Source organism: Pinus tabuliformis, chromosome 8 (assembly GCF_031772625.1).
Source record: "Pinus tabuliformis cultivar Carrire ecotype Pingquan chromosome 8, CPIR1, whole genome shotgun sequence".
Taxonomy (NCBI): Eukaryota; Viridiplantae; Streptophyta; class Pinopsida; order Pinales; family Pinaceae; genus Pinus; species Pinus tabuliformis.
In genome coordinates this window covers 528126704-528146515 of record NC_142294.1, presented here as the reverse complement: position 1 = coordinate 528146515, position 19812 = coordinate 528126704, and the positions used below count along the sequence as shown (strand labels likewise).

Genomic DNA, 19812 nt, shown 5'->3' with positions numbered 1-19812 from the left:
CTTGGCATAGTCTGGAATATGAAAGGACAAGTCCTTGTCATATCCAAGACCAGTTCTGTGCTTGTTGTGGACACGCTGTTCCCAAGGTCACCAGTTCTGTGCTTGTTGTGGACAAGCTGTTCCCAAGGTCTGATGATGGGCTTGGGAAGTGCAGACTGAGATTCTGCATCTGCATGTACAACTGCTGCTTTATTTGAATGAACAGTAACATTATTGACTTGCTGCTGATGGGTGGTTGTCTCAATGTTCTGAACAGAAACATGTTCAGAATGATGACTCTTCTGTTTTAATTCTTCTTGCTGAAGCTGAGACTCTAGCTGCAAAAATTCAATGTTTTCTTGTACATTTTTCAAACATATTTGAATGTTTGCGACAATGGCTTTATCAATCATAATTGTATTGTCCGTGGTAGAATGTATTAGAGTGTTCAGTAATTCTAATACAACACCCATTCTATCCATTTCACTGCAAAAAAATTGATTGGTGTACCACTTTGTCTTCAAAAAATCTTCAAGTATGTAGCTTCTCAATATACTTCCATATACAATGCAATTTCATACCATATGATATATATATTTTCATGAACATATTCTGCGCAAAATTACACAGAAAAAACATCTTAGCCAACAAATTGTAATAAAGAAGTAGCTGGGAAGTAGAGAACCTGGTTCTTCAAAAATCTAGATCAATATACGACAACCCAAACATTTGCAGAAGTCATAACACTTGTCTTATAACTTGAATATCTATGTATTTCAGCCGCCAGACTTGAATTTCAAAACCCCTTCAAATAGGAAGACCAGTGTGAATTGCTTTGGGTCTGCTCAAAGCTTGAAGTCAAGAACATAAAGAATTTCATTCCATTTCAGTCACCATAGACTTGATATTACACCTTCAATCTTCATCATCATTGTATGCATAATTGCAATCTTTGATTGCAAATCTATAACATATCTTTCAAGTTTCTACAATAAATATCAAGCAGTTTCAAACCAAAGAATTCTTCACGCTACCCGCTTAATAGGATCAAGAGAATATCTGGAATCTACTCTACAACAATCTTTTGAGGAGATTTTGCATCTACCATGTAGACTCTGCGGGCGAACACTTCCTCTTTGTAACAGTGAAAACACAAAATAATGTACCATATACAGTCGCAACCATTAGGGCCACATTGTATGGCAGAACAGGCGGCTACAATGACCCAAGCAATGTGGAATCCTTCACAGGGATATAACGTTGATGAAGGGGCATGGACGCTGTCAATCGAAATCCACAAATCACTTTCTTCAGATATATCCAAGTCAGGAGACAAACGAACTGCTGAAGATTCACACACCTTCCAAGAATTGAAGGGCAGAGGAGACAAAGGTAAGGGCAAATTGGTTTCTTCTGCGGCAAGATCGAACCGGGGGTGGTTTACCGTCCAATCTTAGTTTTTCACATCAAAATTTCCGCTGCGGCCACGTTCGTTGTTCGATTCTAGCGCAAAATTCGAATTCTTCTGCAGATTAAACCCGGAACAAGACTTTATTTGTCAGAATAGCCAAATATAACTGTTATTCGTCCTAATTTGGACAATTTTAGTGTTTTTTTTTTATCACTCTGGCTCGGGAATCGATTATCCGTCCGAACTAATACCGAATTTTTGGAAAGAAGCGGTCGCATATGGTCTTTGAAAAGAGAAAGCGTTTGGATATCATGCAGTAAGGCCTCGTATTTCTGTATTCTATGATCAACGGTACTTGAAAATTGCTCTTCACCTCCATAGAAGCAATGGAAAGCCTGGTCTTAGATCAACCCCCGCAAACATAGCTTCGCCAGGATAAAATATCACAACTACAAACACGCGCCTGGCTCTGGAGTGCTCACTAAATGTCACACCAGAGGATGGAGAGTCGAAAAGCCGAACGCATCAAAAGTGTATACAGTCACTCCCAAGCGGGCGCCAAGCTTGAATATACGTTCAATGCTCGAATATAGTGAGCGGATTCAGCTTTAAAAAGGCGTTAGTAATGCAAACGCATTCAGGCATTCAAACATTAATAATGCTGCGCATTCAATGAAACGACAATACCACTGCGTCGATGGCAGTTGAACAGGCGTTCGCAGGAAGGCAAAACGTCAATAGCCGTTGCCGGGGAACGAACCCGGGTCACACTTGAGTACTGCCGTTGATTTTGAAGACCAAGAAGAAGGCTTCCCCCCGCTCGGCAACCGTCCTGACATCTACAAACAGAAATTGCTGCTGTCACGAACTCAGAGAGGCAGACGTTGATGGTAATGGTGTTCTAGACTATAGAGAATTTGTTGCAGCTTCAGTTCATTGGCAAAGGATGGGCAATGATGAGCATTTGCATAAGGCATTTACATACTTTGACAAAAATGGTAGTGGATATATTGAAATCGAGGAGCTTAGAGAAGCCTTGGTGGATGATTTGGGTTCCAATGATGCAGACGTTTTGCATGATATTGTCCGTGAAGTAGATATTGATAAGGATAGTCGCATCAGTTATGATGAAGACTGGCACTGACTGGAGGAAGGCCTTACGACCAGTGTTGATAATATCGGTATCGGGAAAATATCGGCGAGGGTCCAGAAAATATCTTATCGGCAATATCGGCGAAAATATCGGCAAAATATTGGCAAATATCGGCAAGCATAAAAAATATTTTTTTCAAATTTTTAAATATAGCCGATATTTTGCCGATATTTTCAAAATATCGCGATATTTTGCCGATATTTTCAAAATATCGCGATATTTTGCCGATATTTTCCGATATTTGCCGATATTTTGAAAATATCGCGATATTATCAAAACAGAAAATATCGCGATATTTTCTCGGCGATATATCGTTTTGCCGAAAATATCGCGATATTTTCGAATATCGCCGATATATCGCCGATATTATCAACAGTGCTTACGACAATACTCACGGGAAAGGTTCAGTAGCTTGAGTATGAGATTGTTCAAGGACGGGTCCTTACATAAGCGTTTCACCTATTAGACGTTTTACACAATATATATAAAGGACAATCTATAAACTCAACAACAGGAGCCAAAATTATTAAAACCGGCCACTGGTTACCCACGCCGCAAATCTTCGGTGACACCATTTGCAGATCCCCAAGAACGTGGAAAGGAACCAACCCGAGCCCATAGACTTTTGCGAGTCAATTAACGATTTTAATCTGCAGAGTGTGAGGAAGAAGCTGACGAAGAAAGAGATTCCGAATCCGAATAATAAGTTTTCCGCGCAGGAAATTTCAGCTGCCGATTGGCATTGAATATTGTGGCGGTGGCAAACCTGCGCACAACGGATTTAAATTCCACGGGTTCGCGCTTGTAAAGGTACGCAACATACTTATTGAGAACGCAGGTATCTTCATTACAAGGATGGAAGAAAAGGTCAGATAACGCTTCAAAGTCGTTCACAATTTGACAACCGTTTCACCTTCCAAACGTAAATCCAATGTCAGATTACAGATCCAACGTATATACAACGTTTAGAAAAACGCAGAGAACGTTGCTACCAGGTGAGGGAGGTGTCAATGCTGCAATATGGGCAGAAAATAGGAGTTACAAGAGAATCTAAAATGTCTATGAGACCAGCGGCGTGAAGAGGGCAGCGTATGGAGGCCAGTGGCGTATATGGAAGCCCAACAGTCTAAATTCACAGTTTTGTCAGGGAATAATGGTAAATCGCAGCACTGTTATACCAGTGCACAGACTTTGATAGGCTGCAGGTAGGAATACAATGCCTAGTTGCAGATCTGATGCACTCAGCTAAAATAAATGGTCAGGTAATGAAGACTAGGCCAACACTATTCAAGGCAGCTCAGACCAGTTGCTAACCCGTGAGGAAGAAAACTACACAGGCCACACATCATGGCTCTGATACCATGTTAAACTCACATGGACAACAAGAGAGATATGAAAGATAAAACATGCAATACATTTTTTATTAACATGAGATATACATTTATAGTACAATATCTGACCGTTGGGTTCCACATCCCAAGGTCTCTTGGGCTCCTTTTGTCCATTCGACTTCCACACTAACCCACTTGAGGATTAGGTGTCCAACATTTTGTATGCATATTATTATTATTAGTTTGTTACCCTTGGGCTGATTGTGGGCACACAAAGGTTATACTAGTACCCCTAGGTCTTAATGCATATACAAGAGCCATTTATGATTCATAAGGTGTTACGACATTGCATGATTTGTATTGCCAATAGTGTTCTATGAACTATATTTGCATGTATAAATTTGAAAATCTATCCTTCATCAACTTGTAACTATTTAATAACAAGTTAATTGGAGTGTGGATATAGAGTAATGAATAAGGGAAATATATTTTGTAAAATGTGTTTCTTATTTTGATGCTTTCTTGCTCACATCCCAATACTTAGAAAAAACCTTTGATCACTGGTACTCAACTCATGTTTTTTATTTTTATTTATAAATATATCTTTTATTAACATAAAGATATTTACAAAGGAGAAATAAAAAAATGGAAGGGTATATACAATGCTAATCATATCCTCTTCCACAACACTACTAGAGCATAAATAAATTAGAAGACGCTAGGGCATTTAAACTTTTAGCATCTATATTTATAATGGGTAGATACCCTTTAACCATCACTTTCATACACTCTTCTTCCCTTCATATATGACAAAAGGACATAATTGACCTCATTAGTGAAAAAAAAAAACTTGCAACTTAGGTTTTAGATAGTGAATGATGTAGTAATATTGAGGTAGTTCTAGATTCCTATGAAGGTAGAGAGAACTAGATATCTTGAGTCACCAAAAATTGCAGCTCTCCAACGCACCTTTCCTTGAAATAATGCAAAGTATTGATCCTAGATGTGATGTCAATCTCTAGCAATTTGGCAGTTCTAAAAGATGTGTTTCATTGTTTTTGTTTTGCCACAAACTAAATAGAGCTCATTTGCAAATCCACTCCTTGTCAAACAAGTCTTGGTTGGTATCTCTTGGTAGATGACTAACTAGGCTAGGACCCAAAATTTGTATTACAAGTGAATGGACCAGAGGCTATGTAGCCTACAAATCCACGTCCTTAGGATGAGAAGAAGTCCACTGAGGATTAAGCATTGGAACTAGGGCATGCTTTTGATTTAGCAGAGAGTAGAATTTCCTAGAGTCATAATCATGAATCTATTTACTAAACAATTACTCCCAATCTCTCCACAAAGGACCTTGCATTTCAATGTTTATTTTGAACAAATCTTTAAGTGGAGTCAGCACAACAATGTCTCTTATAATTGGTTTGTCAAAAGAAAGGAGGGCTTTCTACCATGCTAAAGATTTCTTCTCCTTCTAGGATCTATCCTTAATATCCAAAGATCCCTCTAAACAAAATTGCCTTTTCTGTCTAACCTACAAGCATGGCACCATGGGATTTCGAACAATGCACTAGTCCTGGTGTTTCTAGTGCCAAATGGGGTGCCAAGGTAAGTCCTGGCTTGACCTACTTTTAGAGGCGTTCCACTTAATCAATCAACAACAAATTTCAGGGCCTCGTAGATTGCTTTTGAATATAAAGACCCAACAATCGAGGAAAAAGGAGGAGATGAAATTACATCCCACAATCCAAAGTAATTGTGTTCCTCGAGTGCATGCTAAGTTGGAAGAACCTATGTCGCAACTTGACTTGCCGTCTAACAGGATTCTCTAGACACTCACTGCCGACATAGAAGCCGAGATATTGCCTTGTGAGGCCACATCAATAAGACCCAATCCCTCATCCTCCTTGTGCATAATGAACACATCCCAAGAATCATTAGAAGACCTCAATCCCCTCCATATTTAGATCGCAAAAAATGTCTTGAGAATATCCTCTAGTCTCTTGAATCCTTATTAGGGGAGTCAAAAGGAGACATAAATATATGTTTGAGGCCTAGAGTATTCTTGAAACAATAATCAACTTACTTGCAAAAGGGAGGTCCTTAATCACTGAAAATGGAGTTTTGTCTGCAACTTAATAAACACCAATCCCACATAGCAATCACTAAAAGAGTCATGCCAGATAGGATCCCAAGATAGCTAATAATCACGCGAGATCAGATGAAGTTCCACACGAGAAGAAATCCAATTTGGATGGTCATCAATGCCTACTAGTGAAAATTCAACCTTCTACTCATTAGGAACTAATCCTAAAGCAACACATTAGAGTAATAGGCATCCTCTTTCGTGCTCCATCAACTCCTTATCTACTTGAATTCATAGAAGAGAATCATCCACAAAGTGGTTGTCTACCATCCATGAACCATCTAGGATGGATTGTCCTTGATCTTTCCTTGAAGCCTAGCAATCTCCAAAAGGTATCCCACGATATTTGCAACTAGAACATATGGATAGGGGATAGAATGGAAGCCCCATCTAGTTGAACAATGAAGGAGGATTTGGGGAGAGAGAGAGTTATTCATCGATACAAATGGTGTGGTATTGGAGAATAAAATATTTACTCTTAACCATGACCACATATTTAGGCCCAAATCCAAGTCAAAGTAGCATCTTCGTGATAAAGGGCCAATCAATTTTATCACATGCTTTGTCAATATCAATTTTAGAAACAAGGATTGTTGATTTGATTCATTAGCCCATTCCATTCCCTTGTTGAAATCACTGTAACCAAAATAAAATTTCCCTAATCAAATCTCATCTGCTCTTATTTGACCACTTCCATGGCCACTTTGTGAAGTCAAAGCATAACTACCTTTTCCAAAATTTTATAAGAAACACCAAGTAAAGTAATAGGTCTCTAGTCCTTGATTGACTCTCTAGCCACATTCCTCAAGATAAGTTTAATTACACCTCGATTTAAAGATTCTGTCTAGGAACTCAACAAGAAAGTTTCCCTGGCCATGCAATAAAATTCATAACCAATTGTGTTCCACATTGTCTTGAAAATTCATAGGGAAAACCATCAAGCCCAAGAGATTTAACATTTTTCATTGGGCTAAGAGTGGCAAGGGGTGTTGATTTTCATAGAATCTTCTAACTGATAATTACTTCTTATGATTTCTTATGTTAATGTTTTCTTGCATTCAAATTCATCATAAAGCAATTACACAGAAGATCTCAACAATAGAAACAAAATGCCAGTAGGATCATAAAGAGACAACAAAACAAGAATTTCCTTGGGAAAACCCACATGGGGAACCCAACAACCTTTTCCTTAGAGAAATTATTCAATTCAACAGAGATACATCTAATTATTCTAGCCAAGAACAAGGTCAAACTGACCAACAATATTACTATGATCAAACTGCCCTTAGGTCAAGTCACAAAGATGCCCAATCAACTCGGCCTAGTATGATCTGCTAGGTTGAATTTTAGCCTCCTTGAATTGCCCAGAAACTCGACCCTGCTGCTTCAAACACATACCTCTGTTCAGAAACTGCTGCCCAAAAAACTCTCTAAAGCTCACACGTGCGGGGTCAAATAAGAGAGAGAATGCTTGAGATATCTTTGTCCTTCTTCTTCGTCCTCCTTGTCTTCTTCTTCTATGTTTGGAATTTGGATGCCTAGAAAATGTCTTTTATTATATGTGATCTGAATTTCCCAAGATGAGGAGGTTGAATGGCATATATATATAGTGATTCTAGCTGGCCAAATGTGTGTCTCTCTGCCTGGGGCTTGTTAGTTTTTGGTAGCATCAGAAATGCTCTAGCCTTGAAAATTGGTGGATAGGCTAAGGCACATGAGTTCTAAAGAATAAAGAACCTAGAAACCGTTTGGTGAAATTCGACCCAGATTGTATTGTATTAAAATAATTAATATTTTTAATGGGGTCCCTAAGTCTAAACTTAGGGAAATTAAAATATTAATGGGTATTAATCAAAATATGGGTGAGAATGATCTAGAAGGCGGATCAAGTCATGTTTTAATCTTAGCTGTTGATTAGAGATTTAATCTTGGCCGTTGAAGACTCAACAGGAAAAGTATAAAATGGAGGCTTGGGGTTCATTTGGAAACACACAAAGAGAGAACGGAATTATCTAGAGTTCGATTTCTGGGGCTAGGAAGTTGAGAATTCAAACTAAATGATCATTCAGCAGCAGAGGGGCAGTGAGAATCCGGGAGAAGGACTTTCCAGAGAATACTGACAGAGAGGCAGAGAGAGCTTGCAGAGAGGCAGTGCAGTAGCCGGGAGAGCTAACGCTGGGCTAGTCTAGGTCCACGTAGCCTTGACACAGAGCCAGAAGGGCCAACGCAGAGCATAAAAGCTGCCTGTCACGCAGAAGCCGACACTGCCAAAACAACCGGGATAACTGACGCAGAGGGTAGAAGAGGTGATGTAGGGCTGATGTAGAGCTTGAAATGCTAACGCAGGGCCAGCGCAGAAATAGTCGGGGTTAGCCAGTCTTGTGCCGGATCAACCGAAATTCTGCCGGGTGAAGTGAGGTAAAACTCACTCAGATTTTCCGCCAGTATTTTCTCTGTAAAGGATTGCTAGATGAGCATCCTAGATTTGTATTTAGATATTTCTCCTGCATAATAATAAACCCTCAGAACTGCTGCATCGGTTTTCCCGCATTGGGTTTTTCCGGGGACTATTGTGTCCAAAAATAAGTGTGTCCTATGTATCTTGTTCTTTGCTCCGTTTTCTATTTCATGAGATCAAATATGTATTAGTGTAGGCTGCCGAAGTAATTTGCTTCAGTATTCAGAAGAATAACTTTATGAATGTAATTTAAAAATCAAGTAGGTGAAGTAGATTCAAATTTGCTGCAGTAGGGGTTCCTACAGTGTAGGAATTCTCACAGGGCCTACTTGACTTGAAGGAGGGCTGACTTGACCTTATTTGGAGCCAAAAATTTAAATTTGAAAATTCAAAATTTCTCTTTTGAAACCTACATGAAGAACATGTCTTATATCAATCATTTCAAGGACTAAAATGACATGAAAAACATGTCTTACATTTTTCATTGTGTACATTTCAAGGGCTAAAATATTAATCATGAAGACCGACCATAGCTACAAAATTCAACAAGGGGCTCTTCTTTGGAGAAATCACTAATCAACCCATCACTATTAATGCATAAAATGTATGGCTCAAGAGGGATAACTTTATAGCAAGATTGTCTAGCCTCCACTACCTCATTAGTGATGGAATAAAAGGAGAAAAATTAGTAATGAAATATAGGGAGAAAATGTTTTGAAATGTATCCAATAAACATGCTTTTCATCGTGAACGAGTTCTCCTTCAAAGTGTCATCAACATTGCACAATCCAAAGATTTTGTCTAAAGAGGCTTTCTTTTTTCAATAAATTAAAATAAAACTTGGAGCCCTCATCCCCTTCTCAATTCCATTGAAGTTTGAAATGAATTTGGGCATCCTTGATAAGATATTCCTCCTCGTTTCGAACCATTGGTTCCAACTTTATTTCTTTCTTTTGGAGAGTGATATTGTGGAGATCTTTTATTAGAAGTACTTTGGCATTTTCAAGCCAGAGCTTAGAGGCCCTCAACTCCCTTCTTTGCCTCCGAGCCATTAGTTTATGTCAACCTCTCTTAAATTTCATAGATCTGCGAATGATTGTGTCTCACAATCCACTAAACGAGCCAATTGTTATCCCCGTAAGGCCTTGGGGAGAGGTTTTAGACTTCGTGGAATAAAGCCCTATAGTTAGGTCACTTAAAGTGAGAAACATTAAGCTTGAATGGGGATGATGGAGAAGAAGTAGCTAATTGACCCAAAGAGTTGGTAGAGTGAATGGGAAAGTGGAGCTCTTGGCTTTTATTAGCACATTTGTAAGTTGAAGTTTATTGATTTGTATAGCTTGGGAGGTACTCCCATAACCCTAGGGCTCTGGGTATGGCAGAAGTTTGACCCACATGGGATTTGTGGGCAAGTGTACCCAAGCAGTGGGGTTTTGGACCCAAGAAAGGGGTTTAAGATCTAAAAGGAAATTATTATTATTTCCTAAGGTCAAGAGGACTAAAACCCTAGATCTAGAGGGTTCCTAAGAGACTAAAGGAAAAAGTATTTAAAGAGGCCTAAGGATCAAGCCTAGGACATCAATGTGAGAAACATCACTGAGCGTGAAGGCTAGAGAAATGTAGTCCTAGAAGCGGCTGAGCTAGAAGGCCAAACACGGCTGCAAGTGAGGTCGAGATCCATCCAAGTGCATTCGTCCAAGAGAAAGGCAAGTCTGAGGTAGCCGCAGTCCAAGAGGAGCCTAGTCCGAGTTGGAGAGAAGGTAAGGTTGTGACTTTTCCCAAGATCTGTCTAGGCTGATTTTGGTGAAGCTACTGACCGAGTTTTCATGCAAGGTTTTGGGCATGTGTGGGAGGTAAAATCTCTATGTACAAGGCCATGTTGTAACCTGTGAAAAATTCACTACTGAAATCCTATTGCAACAATTGGTATTATTTCTCCTAACTGATAAATTAATTAGTAATTTTATTGCTAGTAAATATCAAAATAAACACACTGCAACCTTCATAAATAAAATTTTGTGGAAAATAAATAGAGCTGGAAACTAAGAAAATACTAGCACATACACAAAATTTGACGCCATTATTTTTGGACAAATGTCCTCGGAAAATCCCAACCTGGGAAAACCGGTGTAGCAGTGAGGGTTTTTATTATTATGTAGCAGTGAATATCTGAGTACATTCTGGGTGCCTGAAACTGGCAATCCACAGCAAGAAAAATATGGGCAAAATTACTGAAGGGAATTTCCCTTCCTCCACAAGCAATCCCGACACAACCTGCCTTCAGAAAAATCGTCTTCCTGGAACTTCTAGGTCAGCGTCTGCGCTGCTTTGCGCAGACCCTATGACGTCAAGCCTCCAACCAGTTTCTGATGAGGTCGTTCTGCCTGCCATTGCTGAGGAAATCGTCTCTTTGACACTCTGGACCCTCTGCCCGACCTCTGGAACTGAGAATGAATTTCTCTTTAGCTAAATCGAATTGCCCTCTGAAGCAATTGTGCAGTTCTCTACGCTGCCTTATTGGGAAGAACTCGACCCTCTTGCTGCTGCCTCCCGATCTGGAAAACTTCCTCCAGATCACTGTCCCTACCCCTCACTCATTGCTTCGATTTCTGGCTCTCTCTGGCAACTGACTGCTGCTACTCTGGAAATCAATCTGCTAAGGAAATCAAACTGCTCAAGTGTGTTCTCCATCACCACATCGATCTCTTCTTATAATCCACTATTGGAGCACCAACGACCAAGATTAAAACTTAATCAATGGCTAGGATCATCCTGGATCGATCCGTGTGAGTTTCTAGAGAATTCTCACCTTGATTTAATTAATTCTGATTAATTAGCCATATTCCCTAAGTTTAGACTTAAGAAATATTTAAAAATCAGCTAATAATCTAATTAAGCCATCTCTAGGTGGAATTTCCAAAAACGATTTTTGGGTTTTGGAGATCTCATGTATTCTAGCCTTTCCACCAAATTTTGTGGCTAGAACACATCCGATGCTACAAAAACTAACACTCCCTCTTAGCGAGGAATGTGTTTTAATCTCTGTTTTACAACTCGGCCGAGTTGAAACCGAAACGGCCGTTTCGGACCGAGTCAAACCCCAAAACACTGACCCGGCCAGCAACCCGGCTCGGCTGACCGAGTCATAGCTGACTCGGTCAACCCGGCCGGGTCCGTATTGACTCGGCCGAGTCATTAAAAGCACGGCTGGGCAGCGTATTTTATGAATTAAATTCACTTTTTTGCTGTTTTTTGGTAAAGTTAAGTAGGGTTTGTGGATTCCAAAGGGTAATGGTAGATTGTTAAATGCTTTTGGGGTCCATTTCCCCCTCCCAAACTCTATTTAAGACAGCCAAATGCTCTCATTTCACTCACAGCAGTCTTATGCATTTGAGTGAGAGTCTTCTTTGAGAGTTAGTGAGCAGTTCTTGAGCTTGTTTTGGAGCAGCAGTGAGGAGTCTTGGAGGAGCATTGTAGCTGGAGTGAGGAGCTTCTTGGGCAGCCATTTGGAGCAGCATTGAGGAGCTGATTCTTGGAGCAAGCTTGAGGAGGCAGTTTGTGCCTGGAGGTATTTTTTTCCACCTCTATAAATCTGTTTTTACTTAGTAAATTTTAGGTGCATATCAAGATAGCTTAGAGAGTGTTTTTAGTCAAATAAATGAACATTGAATCAATTTTTTTTTTTTTTTTTTCATTTTCAGATTGTTTTCCTAGTCAAAAAATGGCACCTAGAGCAAAAGATCCTGCATGGGCATATGTTGAAATGGTTGATAGTGAGATGTGTTGCAAGTTTTGCCATAGGAAAATTAAGTCAGGTCCTGGGGGGATTCATAGGCTGAAACAACACTTGGCAGGGATTAAAGGCCAAATTACTGCATGTCCCTCTGATCAAATCGGGGAGATTAGAAAGAATTTGGTGGAAAGCTTTGAAAAATTTAAAGAAGAAAAGACTAGGCAAAAAGAGATACAGGCTGAAATTGGGAGGAAGAGGGAGATACAAAGAATGATGGCTGCCAACCCCCACTATGAGTTTGAGGGTTCTTCCTCTATCCCTCAAACTGATGCATCAAACCCTTTCCGTTATGTTCCTCCCTCTTTTGCTTCTGTTCAAGATAAGGGAAAGGGTAGAATGAAGGGTGATGGGACTATCAAAAGTTTTTTCACTCACTCAGGCTCCTCTCCATCAGATGCACATGGTCCTGAAGTTAGTATTAGTAAAGGTCTTGCTCAGCCCACTTTAGATGACCATTGGAAGAAAGAATTGAGGGAGACTGCTTGTGACTACATAGCTAGATGGTGGTATGATGCTGATATCCCCTTTAATGCTGCTCGTTCACCATATTATGAGCCTATGTTTGAGGCCATACATGCTGCTGGAAAAGGCTTCAAAGGCCCTACTATGCAAGAGCTAAGGGGGTTTCGTTTGCAGAAAGAAATTCAATCAATTAATGAGTATTTGCAAGATTTCAAGGAATCATGGGCAAGAACAGGGTGTACCATCATGTCAGATGGATGGACTGATCAAAGAAACCGTACCATCATAAACTTTCTTGTCTTCTGCCCACAGGGAACCATGTTTTTAAAATCAGTTGATGCATCTGATAAGGTAAAAGATGGCCACTTGTTGTTTCAGCTATTGGATGAGGTTATTGAGGATGTGGGGGTGGCTAATGTTGTTCAAATCATCACAGACAATGCCTCTAACTATGTTCTTGCTGGTAGACTGTTAGAGGAAAAACACAAGACCATCTTTTGGACCCCATGCGCTGCACATTGCATAGACCTCATGCTTGAGGATATTGGAAAATTAGATTGGGTCAGAAACACTGTAGATAATGCCAAAAGCATAACAAAATTTATCTACAATCATACACTGGTTTTGAGTCTCATGAGGAAACACACTGGAGGCAAGGATATTATTAGGCCTGCCATCACTAGATTTGCTACACATTTTTTGACATTGCAATCTATGCTTTCCCAACATAGAAACTTGCAAAAGATGTTTTCCAGTGATGAATGGAATCAAAGCAGTTGGTCTAACAAACCGGAAGGCAGAGAATTGAAAAGGAAAGTCCATGATGAAACTTTTTGGAGAAAGGCAGCAGAGATTGTGAAGCTTGCTGAGCCACTAGTTAAGGTGTTGCGGTTGGTGGATGGGGAAAGGTTGGCTATGGGCTTCATTTATGAGGCTATGGATCAAGCAAAGGAGCAAATAAAGACAACATACAAGGATAGAGTGGCAAAGTATGGGCCCATTTGGGCAATCATTGATGAAAGATGGAACAATCAACTCCATCGCCCTATACATGCAGCTGGGTATTTTTTGAACCCACGGTATCATTACAAAGCTAAGGAGTCAGGAGCTTTGAGGGGGGAGGTCAGAGATGGACTGGTTGATTGCATTGAGCGCATGGTCCCATCGGAGTCTGATCAGCTGCTGATACATCAGCAGGTCACATCCTTCAGCAATGCAACAGGTACCTTTGGGAAGAACCTAGCAAAGATTGCAAGAGAAGCAGATGAGCCAGGTAAACAAAAATTTCAATTTTCAATTTCTTAATGGTTTTACTTTTTTTATTAAAGTTTGTTAAATCATTTATAATTTGAAAGTTAGATATAATTTGTAATTTTGTTGAGCTTCAACCTTCATCTAACTCATAATTCATTACACTTCTATGTTTTTTGCAGCACAATGGTGGGAGGCCTTTGGTGGCCAGTGCCCTGAATTGCAAAGGTTTGAAATTCGTATTTTGAGTCAAACTTGCAGTGCATCTGGGTGTGAGCGCAATTGGTCTGTCTTTGAGAGGATTCACACAAAGAAGAGAAACCGTTTGGAGCAAAAACGGTTGAATGATCTAGTTTTTGTCCAATACAACCTTCGGCTCATACGGAACCAATTGCTGAACAAAAGACCTGATTCAGATCCCATTGTGTTGGAAGACATTGATCCAACATCAGATTGGGTAGTGGAGAGTCGTCTACCAGAGTTTGATCCTGATGAGGATCTTGAGATTGATCAACTTGATGTTGAACATCCACTGCAGCCTGTTCAGTTGAATGCAGATCCCGATCCACCAGCCTCAGTCTCACAGCCAGCTAGTAGGACTCCAGTTGTAGGTGCTTCGCCTTCCTCTGCTCAGCCACGACAGAAGCGCAGCCGCATTTGTACTCTATCTCAGCTTGCATCTGCTGCACAGCCTAGTGGTACTGGCACCACTTCTACAGTTGCAGTTGGAGACGATGATGATGAGGAGGAGCCATGGGGCCCCTTGTCTGACTCTGATGATGATGATCCAAAGATTGGTCGAGATGATCTTGGCTCCTCTGGCAGTAGCTACTAGCCTCCTTGGTTATTTGTATTTTGTTTTGACTCTTGAGTCTTTGATAATGTATGACAGACTACAGTTGACTATGTATTTACTATTGCCATTGGGTACCATTTTGATATAATGGATTGGTTCATGAGCCTACTTTGATCATATGTTGTCTTCCATGTATATTATAATGTTGTGTGTTTGGAAACTTGAATGAAAATCTTTAAAATTATGTTTAAAATATTTAAAATTATGTTTTTTTATAAAATAAATAAATATTTAATGTATTTTTTACAACGACCGAGTCATTGAAATCAAGTCGGCCGAGTCATTATCGAGTCGGAGTCGGAGTCGGAGTCGGAGTCGATCCTCGGCCGAGTCGGAGTCCGAGTCGGAGTTGTAAAACATTGGTTTTAATGATGCACACCTTGCCATAGCACCCTGCCTCTATATCATCTCCTGTCACGCTGTTGATGTCTAGCTCTGCTGCCCACCAACCACTGCGAAACTCTGATATACGTTGCATCTATGCTGTTGCTGACCCTGTTGTACTTCTTCCAACACTTCATTTGCAGTGCAACTCTATTGCTACTGCAACTGCGACATCTGCACTGCAACTCTGTTGCTACTGCAATTGCAACATCTGCAACTGCAACATCTGCAACTGCAACTGCAACATCTGCAACTGAAAAACATCCAAAATGCTGAATCATCTATGATTAGTATGATGCATCTGTCTCCCGAGTCTCTGACTGCTACTAACATCTGCATTGTCATTGAAGAATCTGCGTTGATGTTGACTCTGCACTATGCCACCTGCACTACTGCCAACTTTGCACTGCGCTCCCCAACATTTGACTGCTACTGGTCTCTACAACTATTACTGTGGTATCTGACTGCATTTTCTGCCACTGATCCATCCTGCCATTGAATACTGTGGGCCCCTGTAACCAGGTAATGATCCATGAGGTGGACTCCTCAAGGACCTTGCCCAATCTATAGCTCTTTGGGGCTACAACTCCAAGTCACCCCACCTCACTCCTGGAGGTATATGGGAAATCATAGTGAAGTCTTCCTCCAACCTAGAGGACATCCTATCTATCTCAGCATGAGCTGCCGCCTGATCTTGCTTCTCCTCTTTGTCCTTCTTTCTGAGAGGACACTGGGTACTGTAGTGGCCAAACTCGCCACACCTGAAGCACTTAACTTTAGATAGGTCCTGTTGTCGCGCGGATTGACACGACAACGCTCAGACCGGGGGCTGTCACTCTGATCCCCGATCCCTCCGTTTAAGCCTGTCTCCCGCGGCTAAGGGGGGTAGTCCCTGTGAGATGATGAGACCAACTGTCGACCAGTTGGTTGGGAGACACGAGATACGATACAAAAAAAGCACTCGATGGATTTGATTAATTTAGCAGACCAGTGCCTTAAGAGATTGTGGTTAAAACGATTACTTGTTAAATGATATAAAAAATATGGACCATGAACAGCAATCATCTATCATCAGCTAAATTACAATGCTCTTAGAATGACCAAAACGATATCCAGCAATTGAGAATTTTCAAGAAATGAATGCTTTAAACCACCACGAATCATAAACCATTAACCAGATATCAATTTCGCATCTCGACTTGAAAGCTTAGATCTCAGCATGAAAGATATAACATGAAAACCGCTGAAACTGGCAAAACTAATTTTCCACAAAATTTTAATATTTTTTCAAATTTTTTTTTATTTTTATTTTTTTTATTTTTTATTTATTTATTTTTTTTTTTTTTAAAAGAAAATTTCTACACTAAAACCCTAAATCTAAAATTTATAATAATTTTTTTTTTTTTTTACAAAAATAAAATGATCTAAACAAAATTTAAAAAAATCTAAAATCTAAAAATTATATTTTTTATTATTTTTTTTTTTATGTCAATTTAAAATCCTAAAAAAGTCTTAAACTAACAAAAGATTACAAATTAAACTAATTTTTTTTTTTTTATCTAAAATCGAAACTATGCAAAAGCTAAACTAAATTAAAAAGAAATGAAATTGAAACTTTATTTAAAAAAACCTAAAATCTAAAACACAAGATACAAAAGAACTAAATATTACAAATCAAATTAAAATCTAAATAGGACAGAACCTAAACTAAACTAAAAATTAAATGAGAATCTAAATTACATTCTACGCTAGCCCTCTTCTATATAATTAAAATCTAACCAAGAAAATGATTTATTAAAAAATTAAAATCAAACAAAAGCTAAGTCTAAAAACTAATATGAAATAGAACTATAGAAAACTTTAACTCTAACGAAACCTAAAAAAATCTACGACTAAACCTTAAACAATTTTTTTTTTTATTTCATTTTAATTCCTCATAAAACTAAAATAACCAAAATTAAAGAAACCTACGTTACACAAACAAAGGGTCGAAAATTTATTTGAAAAAAACTAAAAGAAAAAACGTAAGCCGTAAAACAAATTCGAGCTGCCAGGACGGAAGCCGTAAACCTTGAATACTTTCACGCCTGAATCTAAAAATGAATACGCAGGCCAGGGAAAAAGAATTTGATCAACGACTCAACTTACCATAACCACGTACCTGCGGAAACCAGAAAGAAAAAGAAAACGATTTCTCAGGTGCATGCAGACTCGTCATTGAAGTAATCCGGCTGTGTAACTGAGCTTTTCTGAGTTTGAAATCCTCGATTTAAATCAGGTTTTGCTACCTGCTACCGTGCGTACTTGAGGATTTTGGCACAATGCGTAAATCAATAGCTGAGCTGGTGGTGCGTATGTGGTAACAATAGAATCAAAAACCCAGCTATGACGTCTTTCTGATGCCCACGCTGAAGAACGCAAGTGGTGGTGGTCATAAATTTTGGAATGCAGGCTCGATGGAACATCTGCTGATCAGATCCCGTCAAAGGCTGCGGAACCCTTTCCACGCTAAAAAAGCCACACTTGGACGTAAAAAGGAAACGGCAGCAGGAGGAAATCGATTTTCTGAGCCGTCAAAAGATATACAGCTGCCGGCGTATATAAAATTTCGATGCCCACGCAATCACCTTCTGTCTTCGGTTATGCAGAGAATTTGTCGGCGGCAGAATTGGCTTCCTTGATGTAAATCACTTGTTGACGGCTTACTGCAGAGTTTCAATGCCTGATAGCGTGGATACAATGAAGCTGACGGCGGAAAACTGGTGTTTGTGCATGTATAAACCAGCAAACCAAAAAATGCCTTTCGTTGAAATCTGTTGCTTATGCACAGTGTGACGGCGTGTTACCCTTGATGGCAGTCCTGCAATTGCAAAAAAGACAAAACCCTATACCTGCAACAGAAAAACAGAACCCTAATGAAAACTGTAAAAAATTTGAAACCCTAGATCAGCTAATTTAATGTACAGATTTAGCCCCTTCACAGCCAGATTTAACAATAAGAACAGGAAAATTTTAAAGAAAAGAAATTTCAGATTGTCACTGTGAAAAAAAACTTCAGAAATTCTCTCATGCAGATCAGAAAAATAAAACCGAATGATAGACCCAGGATCAAATCCACTGGGCTCAGCAGAAAATGCTTGTGGGAGTTGGCTGGTTCAGCCGAGAACTTCCCCTAACGCCCACCAAATCTTCTTCAGCAAGGGTTTTTCTGCACAGCTCAGAAACAACCATCAGTAAAGAGGGCAAGAATGCTGCTAGATCTCAGGAAGTGATGGAGATACCTACCATTACTTCAGAAACCCTAACAACACCCAAACCCTAGCAAGTGAGCAAGATACCTGTACCCACAATACTCTACAAAAGCTATTATTAACAGCTGAAAACAATATATGCAGAAAATTAAAACAATCTCACAGCATTTCAAGAGAGTAACACCAGCAAGATATGGACCCCAAAGTCTTCTTTATTAACCAGAAACAAATTTACAAGAGAGCTTCTTCAGTCTTTGACTCACAGATCGCATCCCTCTAAAATGACCCCCTAAGACCCTATATAAAGGAAATGATCCCAACGGCTAGTTTTGGGTGATCCATGTAGAACTGATCTCGACCGTTGATGAGGATCAAGACATCTCTTGATCTCATCCGTCGATTTATTAACTTAAAATATTATTATTTTATTAGTTAGGGTTTTTGCTTCATTTTTTAATTTTTTATTATTTTATTATTTTTATTCATTTTTTTAATTTTTTAATTCATTTTAAGATGGATCATCAAACTAAGCCGTTGGAAACATCACCTAGGACCTAGGACCTAGGACTCATGAGGAGATTTACAACTTTTTCAACCCTCAAGACACATTTCATCATGATTTTTACAATTTACATCTCAAAGGGATGAACCCACTTAACACAGACCCTCATAGAACACCCAGTTCTGCGACACAACTATAATCTAGCAGATTAACATATAGGACTCTCCTAAAGTTCTGATGACGAAATCCATCCTGGCTTTGGGGTCAGGTTTGAAGGAAAACTCTGCCGATCGTAGATCGGTGAGACGAAAAACCTCCCGGAACGCAGATCATCATTAGAAAGTTAGGTCCACCTAGGCAATTTTTACATACATGACTCTGATCTGCTTAGACTATTTACAACTTATGCATGCAGACTGGGTTTACAAAAAAAATGATCAAGTTGCTGATGATGGCAGGATGGCACGGTCATGCTGATCAGGTGCTGCTTCTCTCTGTCAAGAAAAACGGGGTGCACTGCATGGGTAGTTGACCAGTAGGGGTCAACATCTGGCTCTACTTGGGGACACGTTGCTGCTTGCAGGAATGTGAGAATCCAGAATCTGCATCCATACAACACAAAAATAAGTAGCGTCCATCCAAAAATCAGCATATACGTTAAGCACAATAAAGATAAAAGCTCTTCATTTATTGACTATCTAAAACAGAAACGAAAATGCGGAAAAAAACAAGGAGTAGGGTTAGAAATACGATACAAAGGATGCCCTACGGCATCAGATGTTTTCAATATAGTGCATACTGAGCATTTGCCTGCTTTCAGGCAAATCTGTCG

The 19812-nt window shown here is 39.5% G+C and overlaps 1 protein-coding gene across 3 annotated transcripts in view; it reads left to right on the top strand.

Moving 5' to 3' along the window:
- Positions 1–19812, top strand: part of LOC149236479 (uncharacterized) — a 424387-nt gene that overhangs the window by 26405 nt on the left and 378170 nt on the right. The gene's annotated exons all lie outside the window — the stretch shown is intronic.